At 42.4% G+C, this 18644-nt stretch overlaps 1 long non-coding RNA gene across 1 annotated transcript; it reads left to right on the top strand.

The window, feature by feature from the left end:
• The first annotated feature begins 385 nt into the window (after nucleotides 1–385).
• LOC117595247 lies at nucleotides 386–16528 on the top strand. Its single transcript, XR_004576425.1, has 3 exons — nucleotides 386–511; nucleotides 593–709; nucleotides 16489–16528. It is a non-coding gene; the product is annotated as an uncharacterized LOC117595247 (long non-coding RNA).
• Nucleotides 16529–18644: the final 2116 nt, after the last annotated feature.

Below are 18644 nucleotides of genomic sequence, written 5' to 3'. Positions count from 1 at the left end.
CACCTTAAACCAAGGACTTGTGGGTAATCTTTTTAACTCTAAGGAACACAGCATCTGGAAAGAGAACAGATAAACTGATGGTTTAAACTGATAGACAGATTAATGGATTACCCAATGATCTTCTGAAACCGTCCAATGATGACCACAAGCAAATAACAAATTCCCTTCTCCCAATTCCTTTTCTTATCTAAAGATGGGGACTCAGTACTTCCAACAAGTAAATCCTTTATACATGTATAGGACTAAGTATACCTCGGTGCGAGACATTTCCCTGACAGTTTCCATGATGTGTTTACAGGTCTAAGCAGAGAGAGAAGGAGAGGGTCTAAGCCTCTAAAATGAGTCTGTCTGGGGAGATAAAGGAGAGGGACCCTGCCTCTAAAATTAGTCTGTCTGGGGAGATAAAGGAGAGGGACCCTGCCTCTAAAATTAGTCTGTCTGGGGAGATAAAGGAGAGGGACCCTGCCTCTAAAATGAGTCCCTCTGTGAAACGTGACAGCAAAGACAAAATGTGAGATGAACATTTTAAGATTGATGTTTCCCCATCAGGTTTCAGTGTAGATATGTAATGTTTGTTTCTGTTCTTATGAAGCCCAATCCAACAGGACATAGCAGCCTCCCCTGCACCCAGCTGTGTGTCCATGAAGAGTGACAAGTCAATGCGACAGCCTAACAACTTCAGAGAGGGAGACTTTTCTACTGAACAAAGGTAAAAATAATTAATGGATCATGGCCAGCCATTGTCAACATTGTCTCTAATTTGTTTATCTTGTTCCCCATTAGTTGACGCCATGACATCAGGTAGTCTTCTTCCACTCTGACATTTAAAAAATAAATACATTATAGGCAAGCAAAAGTTCTTAATGTACATACATTTAATCACAATTTTACATAGTTGAGTTGAGTCTGATCATGAAAATGTACCACGATTTTAGAATAAATTATGTACCATGTTTTAGACTTATGACAGCCCTTCCATGCTCCTAAACAACACCATGCTATTAATTTATTCCATGGTATAGATGAAACCCACAAAGGTAAAAATATTATTGGTTGGTGTTATTGTTACATATCAAGCATTATGGACATGTTTTTCTTCATGTCCATGTAGGCCTGTTTTTTAATTTTTTTATTTTAGGTTCCTGTTGTTGCTAACCAGTAAAGTGTGAGAACATGAGATGTTTAAGATTCTTTGTTAAATGGTGAGTGGTGTTGGTCTTGTCTCGACCAGCAGAGGGAGCCACCTCTAGTAGTTGCCTCACATGCTCTTGCAATACTGTGTCTCTCACACTAGCTTACTTTCTAGTCAGTCTGAACTGTACAAATGCTAAAAAAAAACAACAGAAACCATATTAAAATAAATAGAAGGTGAGGAATTTATAAAGAATAGGATATTAAATCCCAATCTAAATTATTGTTTAAAAAAAAAATCACATCAAATTCAAATCTGGTCAGGGACCGTGTAATCAAATGTCAAAAAATAAGATAATGCTTGATTCACAATAAGACCATCATTATCCTGAAAAACAACAATAGTAAAAGCCTTGGTAACAACAACCACATTTATAATAATTGGTAGTATAAACACATACTAATGTAACACAATATTAAATATTGTATCACTACTGTATTCATGTATTTTGTATTTATTCCACTTTAATCTGCACTATCTCTTATTTCTGTTGTTCATTTGTAAGGTTTGAATTGCCTTTGTGTAAGTACGGAAGCCCTGAAGCCCAAGAAGTAAAGAAAAAAATTGGGCCCAGTGACTAAGTTTATCTTGTTTGAATGACTTAGTATCTCGTTTGAATGACTTTGTAAATATATTATGGAAAAATAAAAAGAATTATCATTCAGACGAATGTCGTTTGAACGACTTAGTATCAACTTAGTATCAAAAAAATTAAGTAGTTAAAAAAAACGTCAATATATCTGTTAAAAACGAAAAAAAATATTCAAACGAGATACTAAGTGGTTCAAATGAGATACTAAGTAATTCAAATGAGATAGCTCTTATTATGTTTAATTAGGCCATTATGCAGCAGCATTAAAAGGCCATGTAATGGTTGCTACAGCCCATTGTTCTTTGATTCCGTCCAGTGATGGGCCTATAATTGTTCATTAATTGTTATTTGAAACCGTAAAGAAAGGCAACCTTTGAACTCCAAAGCATTAAGTCAGAACAGTGAGCAATCGGCTGAATAGTAGCATGTTGGCATAAGGTGAGGACGCATCAAGTATGCCATGACAATTTGCTCAAATGATAAAACATTGTATGCAATACAAAACAGGATTGTCCAATAAATATTAAATCCAGGCAACATTACAACAAATACAAGTTGTAGTCTTGTTTAAGTGCTCTAAGTTGAACTTCTTGCATTGTAAAATGAGAAAGCTTTGCTCACAAGTTGTGACCAATAGCAGCTACTATACTAATTCACAGCCTAACAACCCTCCGCTATTCAAAACGAATGTACCGCTTAGATAAACTGTTATTTTTCATATGTTTGTAGTCATAGTAGCCCATCCATCATCACCAGCTCATCCACAGATAATAGGCTGATCTACGCAGATTAATAATCACTGTATTAACCTAACACAAATCCCTATAGAAATAGGTTTGTAATGGTCATTTGATTGTTTTCTGGGCTACCCTCCTAGGCTGCAAATAACAACATCTCGTTTGTGTACTTTAGTGAACCAGAAGCCCCGCAATCGTGATCACAAATTGTGATCACAAATTGTGATCACCTATAGTCCTTCAGGATTTCAGCAGCAGCCCTAACTAATTATACTTGATCTTATTCTGTGGTTTAGAAGTCAACAATACATAAACCAATCACAGACTGTGGTAAAACTACCACCGATTTTATCCCGGAGAATGACAAATGATTAATTAGCCATTTCAGGCTATAATTTATGCTGAAAACTGTCAATCAATAGGTTGATGATCGCCAAACCTGGAAAAATAATGTGTGTGTCATGTGTTTTAATATATAGACTATTTAGAATTGTAGAGTATCCTTGTAAAATGAAAGAGATGGACACCTCTATTGAAAAAGAACAAGTGAAGTAATTGTTTTAATCTTTTCTTGGCACCATATCAAGGTCAAGATTTATGATATACAGTGGTCTACATACCCCTGTTAAAATGCCAGGTTCTTGTGATGTAAAAGAATGAGACAGAGATAAATCATGTCAGAACTTTTTCTACCTTTAATGTGACCTATAACGTGAACAATTCAATTGAAAAACAAACTGAAATCTTTGAGGGTAAAAAATTAAAAATTCACAATAACCTGGTTGCATAAGTGTGCACACCCTTAAACGGCTGTGGGACATGGCTGTCCCCAAATCTTTGGAAATCATTTATATCTGTGTAGATGGTTAGGGTGTTAAATAATGCCAGAATATCTGTAGGGAATGGGACAAAATATCCCTATACACTTCTGAATTCATCCGTCTGCTTCTGTCTTCTGTCACATCATCAATAAACACTAGTGACCCAGTGCCATTGGAAGCCATGCATGTCCATGCCATCACAATGCCTCCACCATGTTTTACAGGTGATGTGGTATACTTCGTAACATGAGCGTTCCAAGCCATCTCCATACTTTCTTCTTCCCATCATTCTGGTTACAGGTGGATTTTTATTTCATCTGTCCAAAGAATGCTGTTCCAGAACTGCGCTGTACTATTTGGATGTTTTTTGCCAATATCTGGCCTTTCTATTCTTGAGGCTTATGCATGGTTTGCACCTTGTGGTGAACCCTCTGTATTTGGAATTTTGAAGTCTTCTCTTTATGGTAGACTTGGAGAATGATATGCCTACCTCTTGGAGAGTGTTCTTCACTTGGCTTGGTGTTGTAAAGAGGTTTTTCTTTATCATGGAATGGATCCTATGAACATCCACAACTGTTGTCTTCTGTGGATGTTCAGGCCTTTTTGTGTTGGAGAGCTCCCCAGTGTGTTGTTGTTTTTTCATCAGAATGTACCAGACTGTTGATTTGTCCTAATATTCCTGCTATCTCTCTGATAGCAGGAATTTGTTGTGTTTTATTTGCAGCCCAAGGATGGCCTGTTTCACTTGCATTGAGAGCTCCTTTGACCATATGTTGTGGGTTCACTGCAACAGCTACCATGTTAATGCCACACCTAAAATCAACTCCAGATCTTTTTACCTGCTTAATTGATGAAGAGGTAATGAAGGAATAGCCCACACCTGTCCATGAAACAGCTTTTGAGTCAATTTTCAAATTACCTTTGGTCCCTTGAAAAAAGGGGGCTACATATTGAAGAGCTGTAATTCCTAATCAACCATAATAACAGAAAATAACAGTGTCCAATTATGTCTGGACCTAACTGTATGATTCAATGCGTTGTCTCATTAGGCCACTAGGCTTTAAATAGCAGTCCATGTACAATGGCCACATCACTCAGAGGTCATTGTACATGGACTGTACATACACTATTACTGATAAAACGATTGTCACAGATATTGATTCCTGACTGTGTTTTTTAGTGCTCCAACTACTCTTTACCTCGTACCAGGCCTTTTTGGTAGTTTTCCATGGCATGTACTTTTGTTGTCATTGTAATTTTATAGTCATTGTTGTTGAGCACCCCTCCTATCCTTTGTTTGCTGAGGCACGTAGCCCACCTGACCTCATTTTACTTGCATCTTTGGAATTACATATTCATCTAAGAATTTCAAAGAAAGAGATACAAACATTCAAATTCATAGGCTGTGCACATACCATCACATTCAGCATATCCATCAACATGGTATACACCAATTTTCATTTCACCTTGGTTTAGAGCACGCTGTGGCGATATATTCTCATCCGAGGCCAGATATTTATGCCATGAGGAGTCTGTTGCAAAAGACTTTCATGAAAGCCGAAGCAATCGTAATTGATCGGAAGGGCTCAACACCACCACACTCCAGGAACTCGAGTCTGTAACGCATACAACCCTCTCTCAAGATTATGACATAATTCACGCAGTAAGCTTTTATTTCATCCTGCATGACAAAGGGGTCTGTGGATACAGTTGCGTACCATTGCAAAAACTCATCTTTTTCTTTAGCCATCATGGTATTCACACCGTAGTAATGCGGTTCTGGATGGGGGCCAACATAATTCTCATTCACCTTGATGTTAAACTTTTAATGAAAGTAGCCTTTTTTCGAATCCTTAAAACCCATAGCACGTGGCAAAGCTGCCAGCTTCAACGGTAGGAAGCAATGCCTTCAATGTATCTCTGAATTAATGTGATGTTTGTAAAAATCATGAGCTTGCTACCATTAGCAATAAGTGTTGCGCCAATACCATTGTTAACAATGTACTGAATCAAGATGTAACCATCAAATCCTTTCGAGTTGTTTGCTATAAAGGTGTAGTCAATGGAATCTGGTTTCCTACATTTCTGGAAAAAAGCTGTGACACAGCCATACTCAGGCGAACACCACTTCTCGTTATAAAAGCTTAATGCACACACAAAAGTTGCAGTGTGTAAACCATTCACAGGATTGGTAATTGTCTCAAAATCATAAAATATATAATGCTGAGTGGTTTCCTTGGGTTAAGATGGTTTTATGAAACATTCATGATTCATCTCAACTGTCAGATCCCCCGCGATCCGGGGCCGGGTCGCGGGGGCAGCAGTCTAAGCAGAGATGCGCAGACTTCCCTCTCCCTAGATAATTCCTCCAGCTCTTCCGGGGGAACACTGAGGCGTTCCCAGGCCAGCCGGGAGACATAGTCCCTCCAGCGTGTCCTAGGTCTTCACCGGGGTCTCCTCCCGGTGGGACGGGACCGGAACACCTTCCCAGGAAGGCCCAAGCCACCTCAGCTGACCCCTCTCGATGTGGAGGAGCAGCAGCTCTACGCTGAAATCCTCCCAAGACTGAGCTTCTCACCCTAAGGGATCGCCCAGCCACCCGGCGGAGAAAGCTCATTTCGGCCGCCTGTATCCGGGATCTTGTCCTTTCGGTCATGACCATAGGTGAGAGTAGGAACGTAGATTGACCGGTAAATCGAGAGCTTCGCCTTGCGGCTCAGCTCTTTCTTCACCACGACAGACCGATACATCGACCGCATTACTGCAGAAGCTGCACCGATCCTTCTGTCAATCTCCCGTTCCATCCTTCCCTCACTCATGAACAAGACCCCTAGAAACTTGAACTCCTCCACCTGAGGCAGGCACTCTCCACCAACCTGAAGTGGGCAAGCCACCCTTTTCTGATTGAGGACCATGGCCTCGGATTTGGAGGTACTGATTCTCATCCCCACTGCTTCACACTCGGCTGCAAACCGTCCCAGTGCATGCTGAAGGTCCTGGTTTGAAGGGGCCAACACGACAACATCATCCGCAAAGAGCAGAGACAAAATCGTGTGGTCCCCAAACTTGACACCCTCCGGCCCCCGGCTGGGCCTAGAAATTCTGTCCATAAAAATTACGAACAGAACCGGCGACAAAGGGCAGCCCTGCCGGAGTCCAACATGCACAGGGAACAAGTCTGACTTACTGCCGGCAATGCGGACCAAGCTCCTGCTTCGGTCGTACAGGGACCTGACAGTCCTTAGCAAAGGACCCAGGACCCCATATTCCCGAAGCACTCTCCACAGGATGCCGCGAAGGACACAGTCGAATGCCTTCTCCAAATCCACAAAACACATGTGGATTGATTGGGCAAACTCCCATGAACCCTCCAACACCCCGTAGAGGGTATAGAGCTGCTCCAGTGTTCCACGGCCCGGACGAAAACCACACTGTTCCTTCTGAATCCAAGGTTCTACTATCGGCCGTATTCTCCTCTCCAGAACCCTGGCATAGACTTTCCCGGGGAGGCTGAGAAGTGTGATCCCCCTATAGTTGGAACACACCCTCCGGTCCCCCTTCTTAAAAAGAGGGACCACCACCCCGGTCTGCCATCTCAAAGGCACTGTCCCCGACCGCCACGCGATGTTGCACAGGCGTGTCAACCAAGACAGCCCCACAACATCCAGAGACTTGAGGTACTCAGGGCGGATCTCATCCACCCCCGGTGCCTTGCCACCGAGGAGTTTCTTGACCACCTCGGTGACTTCAGCCCGGGTGATGGATGAGTCCACCTCTGAGCCCACATCCTCTGCTTCCTCAATGGAAGACGTGACAGCGGGATTGAGGAGATCCTCGAAGTACTCCTTCCACTGCCCGACGACATCCTCAGTTGAGGTCAACAGCTGCCCACCTCTACTGTAAACAGCGTTGGTAGGGCACTGTTTCCCTCTCCTGAGGCACCGGATGGTTTGCCAGAATCTCTTCGAGGCCAGCCGATAGTCCTTCTCCATGGCCTCACCGAACTCCTCCCAGGGCTGAGTTTTTGCCTCCACAACCACCTCCACAGTCCGCTTGGCCTGCCGGTACCCGTCAGCTGCCTCAGGAGTCCCACAAGCCAACCAGGCCTGATAGGACTCCTTCTTCAGCTTGACGGCATCCCTTACTTCCGGTGTCCACCACCGGGTTCGGGGATTGCCGCCTCGACAGGCACCGGAGACCTTATGGCCACAGCTCCGAGTGGCCGCTTCGGCTTCCAGCTCTGCCGGAGGTGGGAGTTAAAGATCTCTCTGACAGGAGACTCGGCCAGACGTTCCCAGCAGACCCTTACAGTACGCTTGGGTCTGCCGATTCTTTCCAGCTTCCTCCCCTGCCATCAGATCCAACTCACCACCAGGTGGTGATCAGTTGACAGCTCCGCCCCTCTCTTCACCCGAGTGTCCAAGACATACGGCCGCAGGTCAGATGAGACGACAACAAAGTCGATCATCGACCTGCGGCCTAGGGTGTCCTGGTGCCACGTGCACTTATGGACACCCTTATGCTTGAACATGGTGTTCGTTATGGACAAACTGTGACTAGCCCAGAAGTCCAATAACTGAACACAGCTCGGGTTCAGATCAGGGGGGCCGTTCCTTCCAATCACGCCCCTCCAGGTGTCACTGTCGTTGCCCTCGTGGGCGTTGAAGTCCCCCAGTAGAACGTTAGAGTCCCCAGTCGGAGCACTTTCCAGCACCCCTCCCAGAGACTCCAAGAAGGTCGGGTACTCTGCACTGCCGTTCGGCCCGTAGGCAAAAACAACAGTGAGAGACCTATCCCAGACCCGTAGGCGCAGGGAAATGACCCTCTCGTTCACCGGGGTAAACTCCAACACATGGCGGCAGAGCTGGGGAGCTATAAGCAAACCCACACCAGCCCGCCGCCTCTCACCATGGGCAACTCCAGAGTGGTGAAGAGTCCATCCTCTCTCAAGGAGTGTGGTTCCAGAGCCCAAGCCGTGCGTAGAGGTGATCCCGACTACCTCTAGTCGGAACCTCTCAACCTCACTCACTATCTCAGGCTCCTTCCCCGCCAGCGAGATGACGTTCCACGTCCCTACAGCTAGTTTCGATGTCCAGGGATCGGGTTTTCTAGGCCCCCGCCTTCGACTGCCGCCCGATCCTCTCCGCACCGGCCCCTTATGGTCCCTCCTGTGGGTGGTGAGCCCACGGGAAGGCGGCCCCACGTCGCTCCTTCGGGCTGAGCCCGGTCGGGCCCCATGGGGAAAGGCCCGGCCACCAGGGGCTCGCGTACATGCCCCAACCCCGGGCCTGGCTCCAGGGTGGGGCCCCGGCTGCGCCATACCGGGCGATGTCACGGACCTCAACATTTTTATCATCAACATAGCTCCTAGGGTCACTCGGGTACTCAAACCCCTCCACCACGTTAAGATGGCAGTTCAAGGAGGGGAAATTCATTGTTTTTTTAGACTATTCTACTGTATATAGTTTGATAACGACCCAGTAGATGAACTGATGCTCTGGCTGGATGGTGATGCTGTGGAGGAGAATGTCCATGCTAATGGGGCCGATTTGTATGCTAATGATGAAAATGGAGTTCAGTGGGTAATGTTAAAAAGAGGAATGGGAGAAGGTCATGTGGTCTGATGAGACATAAATAGAGCTTTTTGGTCTAAACTCCACTCGCCATGTTTGGAGGAAGAAGAAGGATGAGTACAACCCCAAGAACCCCATCCCAATCGTGAAGCATGGAGGTGGAAACATCATTCTTTGGGGATGCTTTTCTGCAAAGACGACTGCACCGTATTGAGGGGAGGATGGATGGGGCCATGTATCGCGAGATCTCGACCAACAACCTCCTTCCCTCAGTAAGAGCATTGAAGATGGGTCATGGCTGGGTCTTCCAGCATGACAACAACCCGAAACACACAGCCAGGGCAACTAAGGAGTGGCTCCGTAAGAAGCATCTCAAGGTCCTGGAGTGGCCTAGCCAGTCTCTAGACCTGAACCCAATAGAAAATCTTTGGAGGGAGCTGAAAGTCTGTATTGTCCAGCGACAGCCCCGAAGCCTGAAGGATCTGCAGAAGGTCTGTATGAAGGAGTGGGCCAAAATCCCTGCTGCAGTGTGTGCAAACCTGGTCAAGAACTACAGGAAACGTATGATCACTGTAATTGCAAAACAAAGGTTACTGTACCAAATATTAAGTTCTGCTTTTCTGATCTATCAAATACTTATGTCTTTTAATAAAATGCAAATTAATTACTTAAAAATCATACAATGTGATTTTCAGTATTTTAGATTCCATCACTCACAGGTGAAGAGCACCTATGATACAAATTACAGACTTCTACATGCTTTGTTAGTGGGAAAACCTGCAAAATTGGCAGTGTATCAAATACTTGTTTTCCCCACTGGAAGTCTGATGAGGTTGGTGTCATCCGGAAACTCCAAGAGCTTGACAGAGTGGTGAATGGAGGTGTAGCTGTTGATGTACAGGGAGAAGAGTAGGGAGAACAGGACACAGCCCTTGGGAGAGCTGCCGCTGATGGTCAGGGAGTCGGACTGGTGCTTCCCCAGCCTTATCTGCTGCTTCCTGTTAGACAGGAAGGCTGTGATCCACCTGCATGTGGACTCGGGCATTCCCAGTTGAAATAACTTGTCCTGGAACAAAGCAGGAATTATGGTGTCGAATGTGGAACTGAAGTCCACAAACAGGATTCCAGTGTAGGTTCCAGGGGAATCCAGATGCTGGAGGATGAAGTGAAGAGCCATGTTGACTGTGTCGTCCACAGACCTGTTGGCACTGTAGGAAAACTGGAGTGAGTCTAGTAGAGGGTCAGTGATGGTCTTGAGGTGGGACAGCACAAGGCCCTCAAAATGACTCCATAACCACAGAGGTCAGGGTGACGGGTCTGTAGTCATTAAGTCCTGTGATCCTTGAATTATTGGGGACTAGGATGATGATGGAGGACTTGAAACAGGCCAGGATGCAGCATGTCTCCAGAAAGCTGATCTGCACAGTGCTTAAGGGTGGATGGGGAGACACCGTCAGGCCCTGCTGCTTTCCAAGGGTTCTGTCTATTGAATAGACTGTTAACGTCCCCCTACAAGATGGAAAGTTCCATTGTAGTGGCAGACTTGCGGATGATTGGGATGTGTTGATGGCTGAACACACAGGTATGTAGTCAGGACTGCCCTTTTGTCTTTCAAATCTGCAGTAGAACTCTTTTACGTCATTGGCAAGTTGCAGGTCCTAAATGGAGGGATTTAGGCTTATAGTTGGTTATCTGTTGGAGACCTCTCCAATCAGATGCAGAGTCGCCAGTCGAAAACGGCTATATTAATTATACAACTACTATCACATTTAATTTATATATATATATATATATATATATATATATATATATATATATATATATATATATATATATATATATATATATATATATATAGCAGTGTAATTCCGACTTGAGCTGGACAGTATGTGTGTGTTGGTGTGTGTGAGTCTAAATCCATCATGCACACATGCTGTGTGAGTCGACTAAGACTGATTTAGATACTCCTTTTGGGCCTACTTTTGTCAGAATCAATGGATGGTCCAGACTTTTCTGAATCAGAAGGGGATGTCTAGCCTAGTGGTCTTCATCACATTTGAAATGTATTACATGAGCCGAACTGTATCTGCAAAATTCCTATCCGAAACACCCACAAGATCCAACAGTTTTTGTAAAATCACCACCCAATCCGAGTCAGATCCAAGGTTGGTTCATATTTGAATCCGAAAATATATCAGACATGAGGGTTATTATACTCTAAATTCTGTCGGATATATAACCCAAATTCATCAAAAAGGCAAAAAATGCCTCCTCTATTCAGATGCAGGCCCACCACATTGTTTTAACTTGTCTGGCAGTGAATGTTAACTCTTCACATGGATCTGTTATACAACTTCGTTTCCAAAAAGGTTTGGACACTGTGTAAAAAATGATTACTACTGTTTTGCATCACCTCTTCTTATAATACTCTGTAAGCATTTGGGGACTGAGGAGACAAGCATTGCTGAACAATATATACCGTTTTTTGTGCAACATATGCTGCCACCCAGACAATGATTTTTCCAGGGAAGTCCTTGCTTATTTCAGCAAGACAATCCCAAACCAGATACTACATGTATACAACATTACAACAGCATGGCTCAGTAGTTAGAGTCCGGGTGCAAAACTGGCCTGCCTGCATTCCAGACCTGTCACCTGGGTTTTAAAATGAATTAGTTTTGAGTTTCCTTTCAGTTATGTGATTTTAAATGTAAAATCCCTCCTATCTATCAAATGTTGGCCCCCTTGTAATAATTGCTGTCCCCAAATGACCCCTCTGTAATAATTACTGTCCCCAAATGACCCCTCTGTAATAATTACTGTCCCCAGATGGCTCCTCTGTTATAATTACTGTCCCCAAATGGCCCCTTTGTAATAATTACTGTCCCCAGAAAGTTCCTCTCTAATAATTACTGTCCCCAAATGGCCCCTCTTTAATAATTACAGTCCCCATATGACTCCTCTGTAATAATTACTGTCCCCAAATGGCCCCTCTGTAATAATTACTGTCCCCAGAAAGTTCCTCTCTAATAATTATTGTCCCATACAGCCCCTCTGTAATAATTACTGTCCCCATATGCCTTCTCTGTAATAATTACTGTCCCCATATGACTCCTCTGTAATAATTACTGTCTCCATACAGCCGTTTGTAATAATTACTGTCCCCACACGGCCCTCTGTGATAATTACTGTCCCCATATGCTCCCACCATTTAAAACATCCTAGAATCTCCACTGATAGTATTCAACAAGCCAGGTGGTCCAGTGATAGTGAGTGGTGCAGATAGACCTGCTTTCAATCCAATCAAGCAAACTCTGCTTCATTTGACTCTGCTTGCACTGTACTCCAGAGAAGTGACACGATGTCCCTAGTTAATATTAACTGCTGACATGAATGTCTTTTATCAAAATATGCAGGTTTAAAACCTTTTAGGAGGGGTTGTGTATGGCATGTTATGGGAGGAGGAATGTGTATGAACACTGGTTAGGGTACTAATAGGGTAAAAATAACACACAGGTGTCTGTATTTAAATAGTGACAGTGATCAGGAACACAGATGAGGGTAATAATAACACACAGGTGTCTGTATTTAAATAGTGACAGTGATCAGGAACACAGATGAGGGTAATAATAACAAACAGGTGTCTGTATTTAAATAGTGACAGTGATCAGGAACACAGATGAGGGTACAAATAACACACAGGTGTCTGTATTTAAATAGTGACAGTGATCAGGAACACAGATGAGGGTAATAATAACACACAGGTGTCTGTATTTAAATAGTGACAGTGATCAGGAACACAGATGAGGGTAATAATAACAAACAGGTGTCTGTATTTAAATAGTGACAGTGATCAGGAACACAGATGAGGGTAATAATAACACACAGGTGTCTGTATTTAAATAGTGACAGTGATCAGGAACACAGATGAGGGTAATAATAACACACAGGTGTCTGTATTTAAATAGTGACAGTGATCAGGAACACAGATGAGGGTAATAATAACACACAGGTGTCTGTATTTAAATAGTGACAGTGATCAGGAACACAGATGAGGGTAATAATAACACACAGGTGTCTGTATTTAAATAGTGACAGTGATCAGGAACACAGATGAGGGTAATAATAACACACAGGTGTCTGTATTTAAATAGTGACAGTGATCAGGAACACAGATGAGGGTAATAATAACAAACAGGTGTCTGTATTTAAATAGTGACAGTGATCAGGAACACAGATGAGGGTACTAATAACAAACAGGTGTCTGTACTGTTTTTTTCAGTCGGTTTGGTACATTTCTCGAATCATTCTTAACATTCACAAAGTCAGTTTCTCAAAACATTTAGTACAAACAGCAGCACACAATGGATAACCTGCAAAAGCCTATAACTTGCTCAAAATCTTTAGTCCATTCCTCAAAAGTAAATCTTTATATCAATGAACCAAAGTCCTTGTGTCATTTTTCACAAACAAGATGCATAGTTGTGTCAAAATGCTTAGTCGTGTTGTCAATAGAAAAATGTACACAGTTTTTTTTTTTATTTACAAAATGGCTACATTATTGATGACAATGATTGAAAATGCACAAGGCTGCACTTTTTCTGTATGGAATTTATACATTTCAACAGTATAAAGTCACACATTCCTTGAGATTAGGATTGCAGGAGATTAAAATTCATGCTTTTACACATTTATGATTCACAGGATTCATATTTATGCTTTTACTTTTGATCTGTCAACAAATTACAGCGTCATTGCGATTCAGAAAGAAAAAACACAAAACTATTTCATAGCACAAAGGAAAAATAAACATGTAAACATATGTAAACATAGAATAGGTTACCAGTTATGTATGATCAGAATGCTATGGGGTCCGGACGTTCCAGCCTGTCGGGCCAAAGATTCTCATTTATATCACAGCGGATATCTTCTCTTGCGATGCAGCGAGGAAAGAATCTTTTTGCGTGTCTAATCCATCTTCTGCAGACATCGGCTGTGATGTCATCACATTCTGCATCCATTGCCGCCATCAGGGTCATTTGAGCATGTGGCTGGCGATCGGAAACCTTCCACCTCCATGCTGAAAAGAACTCCTCTACTGGGTTAAGGAACGGAGAATAGAGTGGGAGGAATTCCATAATCATTCTGTGGTGGGTCACAAACCATTGCCTGATGTTGTTTGAGCGATGAAAACTCACATTATCCCAACGTACCACATTGTTTGGTTACTCCCAGAAGATGCAAAATTTGTTATATATATTTTAATTTTGGAATACAAAGTTACTTCAAATATACACATTGCATGTTCTTTTCTACAGCCAAAGCAGATGTATACAGCTCACGCATACTGTAAAGTTATTACTTTTGTATGCACATATTTTACCTGTACATACTGGTACCGTAGCTCCAGCACTCAGTCACCATTCCCTTCAAATGACACATGGTATATTTGTTTCATGCTCATATGGTTTCTTTTCAGCACCCTGTTGATGGTTGAGATGCTAACAGACTGGATGGTTACCATAAGAGGCAACTGGAATGAGTTGAAAGTAGAATGAGATTACCGATGAAGGAGGACTGGAAGAGGGTCTCATGGCAGTGTAAACCTCTCGTTTCCGATGGTGATGACCTGACCGTCAGAAAGACGTTGTTGTCTTCTGTAATGGCACTCTGAATCTCTTAGTCTAATGGCATTATTTCCTCTGACCACGGTGCAAATAGCCTCCTGCTGTTGGGGTGTGAAAAGGGGCCGTCTCCCACCCCTGTGAGGTAGTCTTGCAGTCCTATGTGGGAAAATACAGCGATGCCAAACACAAGATTAAAGATTTTAGTGTAAAAAAGTATGTAGTATAACAGTGTAGTGCACATTATTGGATTACAAACTTGTTCTGTCTGCAAAATGTTTGAATAATTGAGGACACGGTTGTTCTCCTAACATTCGGCGGCACCCTTCGAGCAGCCTCAGCATTTGTAAGGCCATGATTGAGAACATGGTCCACCAGAGTGTCCCTTATTTCATCTGAAACACGCCTGTCTCCTCAACCTCTCCTCCCTCCTCCTCTGTTCTGCCTCCTCTCGTACCCTTCCACCATGCAGTCTGCTTCCTCCCGGCGTTTCCTTGTTGTCCTTCCATTGTCAGAAATTGTACCACAGTGTTGTGCTCTGTTTGGATATGCTTGACAATTAAAGGTTCATTAGATGCACCTCCAAGCTATTTCATGTAGAGGTTGATCTGGTTCATCATTGGTTGATCCAATGTTTCACACATTCCCCTTCATTAGTGGAAGACAAGATTCGCCTGGGGCAATTTATCAATAATAGACAAATTAATAAACACAATCTGTAAAAACAAAAGTAACGTACTGTAAGGAAAACCTGCTTGACAGATTATGACAATGTGTTCAACCATTCTGCATTTAAAGACTTATTCAACCAATTTATGCCTAGATGTTTTAGGGGGTAAGACTATTCAACAGACATCCAGTATATTATATTTTGATCAACATAACATAAGCAACTGATAATGTACAAAACAGCAGACAGTCCTATGAATGTACACAAGCAATTGCAATTTGTTCAAAAGAATAATAAATTGCTTTTATCTTGTGCACCAGATCATGTGAAGGTTGAACAAATAGTTTTGAGAGTTTCAATTGTGATCTGAGAAATGTACCAAAGCGACTGAGAAAACTGTGGTAACAAACAAGTATCCCTAATCCAAAGGGGGGAGAGAGGGCGTTGGATCTCATTGTCACGGCAAGCCTGCCATGTCAGGACGTGATGGGGAGTTGGGTGTGGTGTGTGGTGTGTTGTGTGTGTGTGTGTGTGTGTGTGTGTGTTTGCCATTACAATTATGATTTGCAGTTTTAAAATGCTTGGGTGCAAAATGTCTCAGCCCTTGAGTGATAATTGCTCTTGTGTCAAGTATGTTTTCACTCACTAGTATAAAGTAGACATCTTTGCTAGCAGTTGCAGTTTTCCACTTTCCAGGTGGTCTATATTACTCAGTCTGAAGGCGGACAATCTGGGGTTGTTTCATACAAATAAGGGATAAAATACTTCCCAAACCTCTAACATAGACTTTTAGTTTTTTGTGACAAACAAACAACTCTTTTTGAACAGCTCTTTTTGGTGGATGTTGGAATCCGAATCTCATTGGTGACTGCAGCAATTCATTTGGCTACAACATTTTTAAATAACAGTTATTTACTGACAAGATATACACATCTTTGTGTTTCATATGCATTACTCCAGTAGGGTAACGTCAGTAGGAAAACAATATCCAAACTAATAAATAGAAGAGTTAAGTTATAAACTACCTCATTATTCATTTTACACTCTAACATACTTCTAGCCTATTTTTTTAGGCCTTTACATTGGAGATTTGCAGTTTTGGTATTTTTGGGGTATATTTAAGTATATTGAATGAAGAGTCCGGTGTCAGGTGTGTGGTTGTTCTGTATCAGGTGTGTGTGTGTTTGTGTTGTAGGTATGTAGTGTGTGTGTGTGCATGTGTGTGTAAGACAGGTTGTGTGTCATTGAATGACAGTCTGCTCCTCTGCTTCTTCCACAGTATGGATCATGGTGGAGAGTGGAGGTTGAAATCAGGACCGAAGAAATGTAAGTGATTTATTGTACAGAACACAAATACAGCTGGTGTGTGTGTGTGTGTTCACATGTATGTACAGTATGTTTGTGTGTACATGCATGTGTGTGTACGTTTGTGCATGTCTGTTTCATTATGCTTGTATGTGTGTTTCTGTGAGTTATGTCTGAGTCTCTTTGTATCCAGTATATGACATTAAAGAAATAAAACATGAATGTATGTGTATGCTAATGATGATATTGTGTAATATTGTGTCTTGGTCTCATCCATCAGATGTCTGTGATCTCACACTGGACCTAAACACAGTAAACAGAAACCTCTTTCTGTCTGAGGAGAACAGAAAGGTGACATTGAAGAGAGAGAAGCAGCCATATCCTGATCACCCAGAGAGATTTGCGATCTGGGAACAGGTGTTGTGTAGAGAGGGTCTGACTGGACGCTGTTACTGGGAGGTAGAGAGGAGTGAAAGGGCTGAGATTGGAGTGACATATAAAGGAATCAACAGGAGAGGAAGGGGTGATGACTGTTGTCTTGGAGACAATGAAAAGTCCTGGACTCTCTACTGTTGTAAGAACCGTTACTATGTCAGGCACAATAAGAAGACAACTATCATACCTGTCACCTCCTCAAACTCCCACAGAGTAGGAGTGTATCTGGACTGGCCAGCCGGCACTCTGTCCTTCTACAGGGTCTCCTCTGACACACTGACCCACCTGTACACATTCAACACCACATTCACTGAGCCCCTCTATCCAGGCTTTAGGGTTGGGTTATTTTCCTTTGTGTCTCTGTGTCAGAGGGTCCCTGTGACAAATACAATGTGATGTTTTTTGGCACTTTGTCAAAACTGCTGATGTAAAAAGGGCTTTATAAATAAATTTGATTGATGGATTTGATTGATGTCACTGGCAATAACTCTCTAGTATTGAGAAAATACATCATATGATTGTAAATGTTCCTGATTAAACACCACTCAAGATGTAACCTGTAAACTAAGGTCATTAATCAATAGAATGAATCACCACACTGGTCTGTAATACCTTCTCATTTAGAAATAATTAATCTGGTTGTTATTGTTTATCACTGGTGTTTGTAAACATTGTTGTCTGTAGAATGTGTATATACTTCATTGTTCACAAAACATTTCTGCTTCTGGAAATGAATTACTATGTCCCAAATTTGACAGAATAAATAAAGGTATTTTAAAACATGAATTCAAGATTTTGTTGAATATTCTATGTGTTTGTGTGTGTGTGGTCAGATGGAATGCTGTAAAAAGTTGACTAAACACAGACTACCAAAGACATTGGATTGATGAGACAGTTGACCGTCCAACAACAGAAACTTAGTCAACCTCCTCCAGTTAACTTAGCTACTAACCATGAAGAGAAGTAAAAAAAAAAGTATTCATACCCATGCCAAATTTGGAGCCATAGTGAATTTGTAATTGACCAATAGGTTTCTTCTGACTGGAAATTACATAAACAAGTGACAAAACATGGTAAGACATTGTGTTGGAGATACAAATGAATAACGTAACTATTTCTGTTTGTAGCCATGACTTGCAGTTGACTAGTAAATGACTAGAGAATTACTGCTGTTCAGCTGTCAACACGGACAGACAACACAGACACCACAAGGGGGGCAACTTGCAGTTATCCTACAAGGAATAGAACTGGGATTGGGCCAAGGACACACTTGCTTTGTAAGTTAACGCCTCTATCTTTTTGGGCGTAGTAGAAGTATAAAAATGATGTTTTGACTGTTGATCCTTAGACATTGTGCAGCGACACTTGTCTCCAGAAACTTCTGTAATAAATGGATATACGATACGGTAATTGACCTGACTCCTGGTGTTTTATTCTCCTTTCCAACAAACCAACTCGGGGAAGTGTTAGACTTCAACAGTTGATTTGCATTTTAATGAGTGAAATAAGTATTCGACCCCTGTACAAAACATGACTTAGTACTTGGTGACAAAACCCTTGTTGCCAATCACAGAGGTCAGACGTTTCTTGCAGTTGGCCACCAGGCCAACATTTTGTCCCACTTCTCTTTGCAGCTCTTCTCCAAGTTATCATTGTATCATTCATGTTCTGTGGTGAGGTCTGTGTGAATAGGGG

Source organism: Esox lucius, chromosome 11 (assembly GCF_011004845.1).
Source record: "Esox lucius isolate fEsoLuc1 chromosome 11, fEsoLuc1.pri, whole genome shotgun sequence".
Classification (NCBI taxonomy): domain Eukaryota; kingdom Metazoa; phylum Chordata; class Actinopteri; order Esociformes; family Esocidae; genus Esox; species Esox lucius.
Note: the sequence above shows the minus strand (reverse complement) of the source record. Positions and strands in the feature narration are given on the sequence as shown.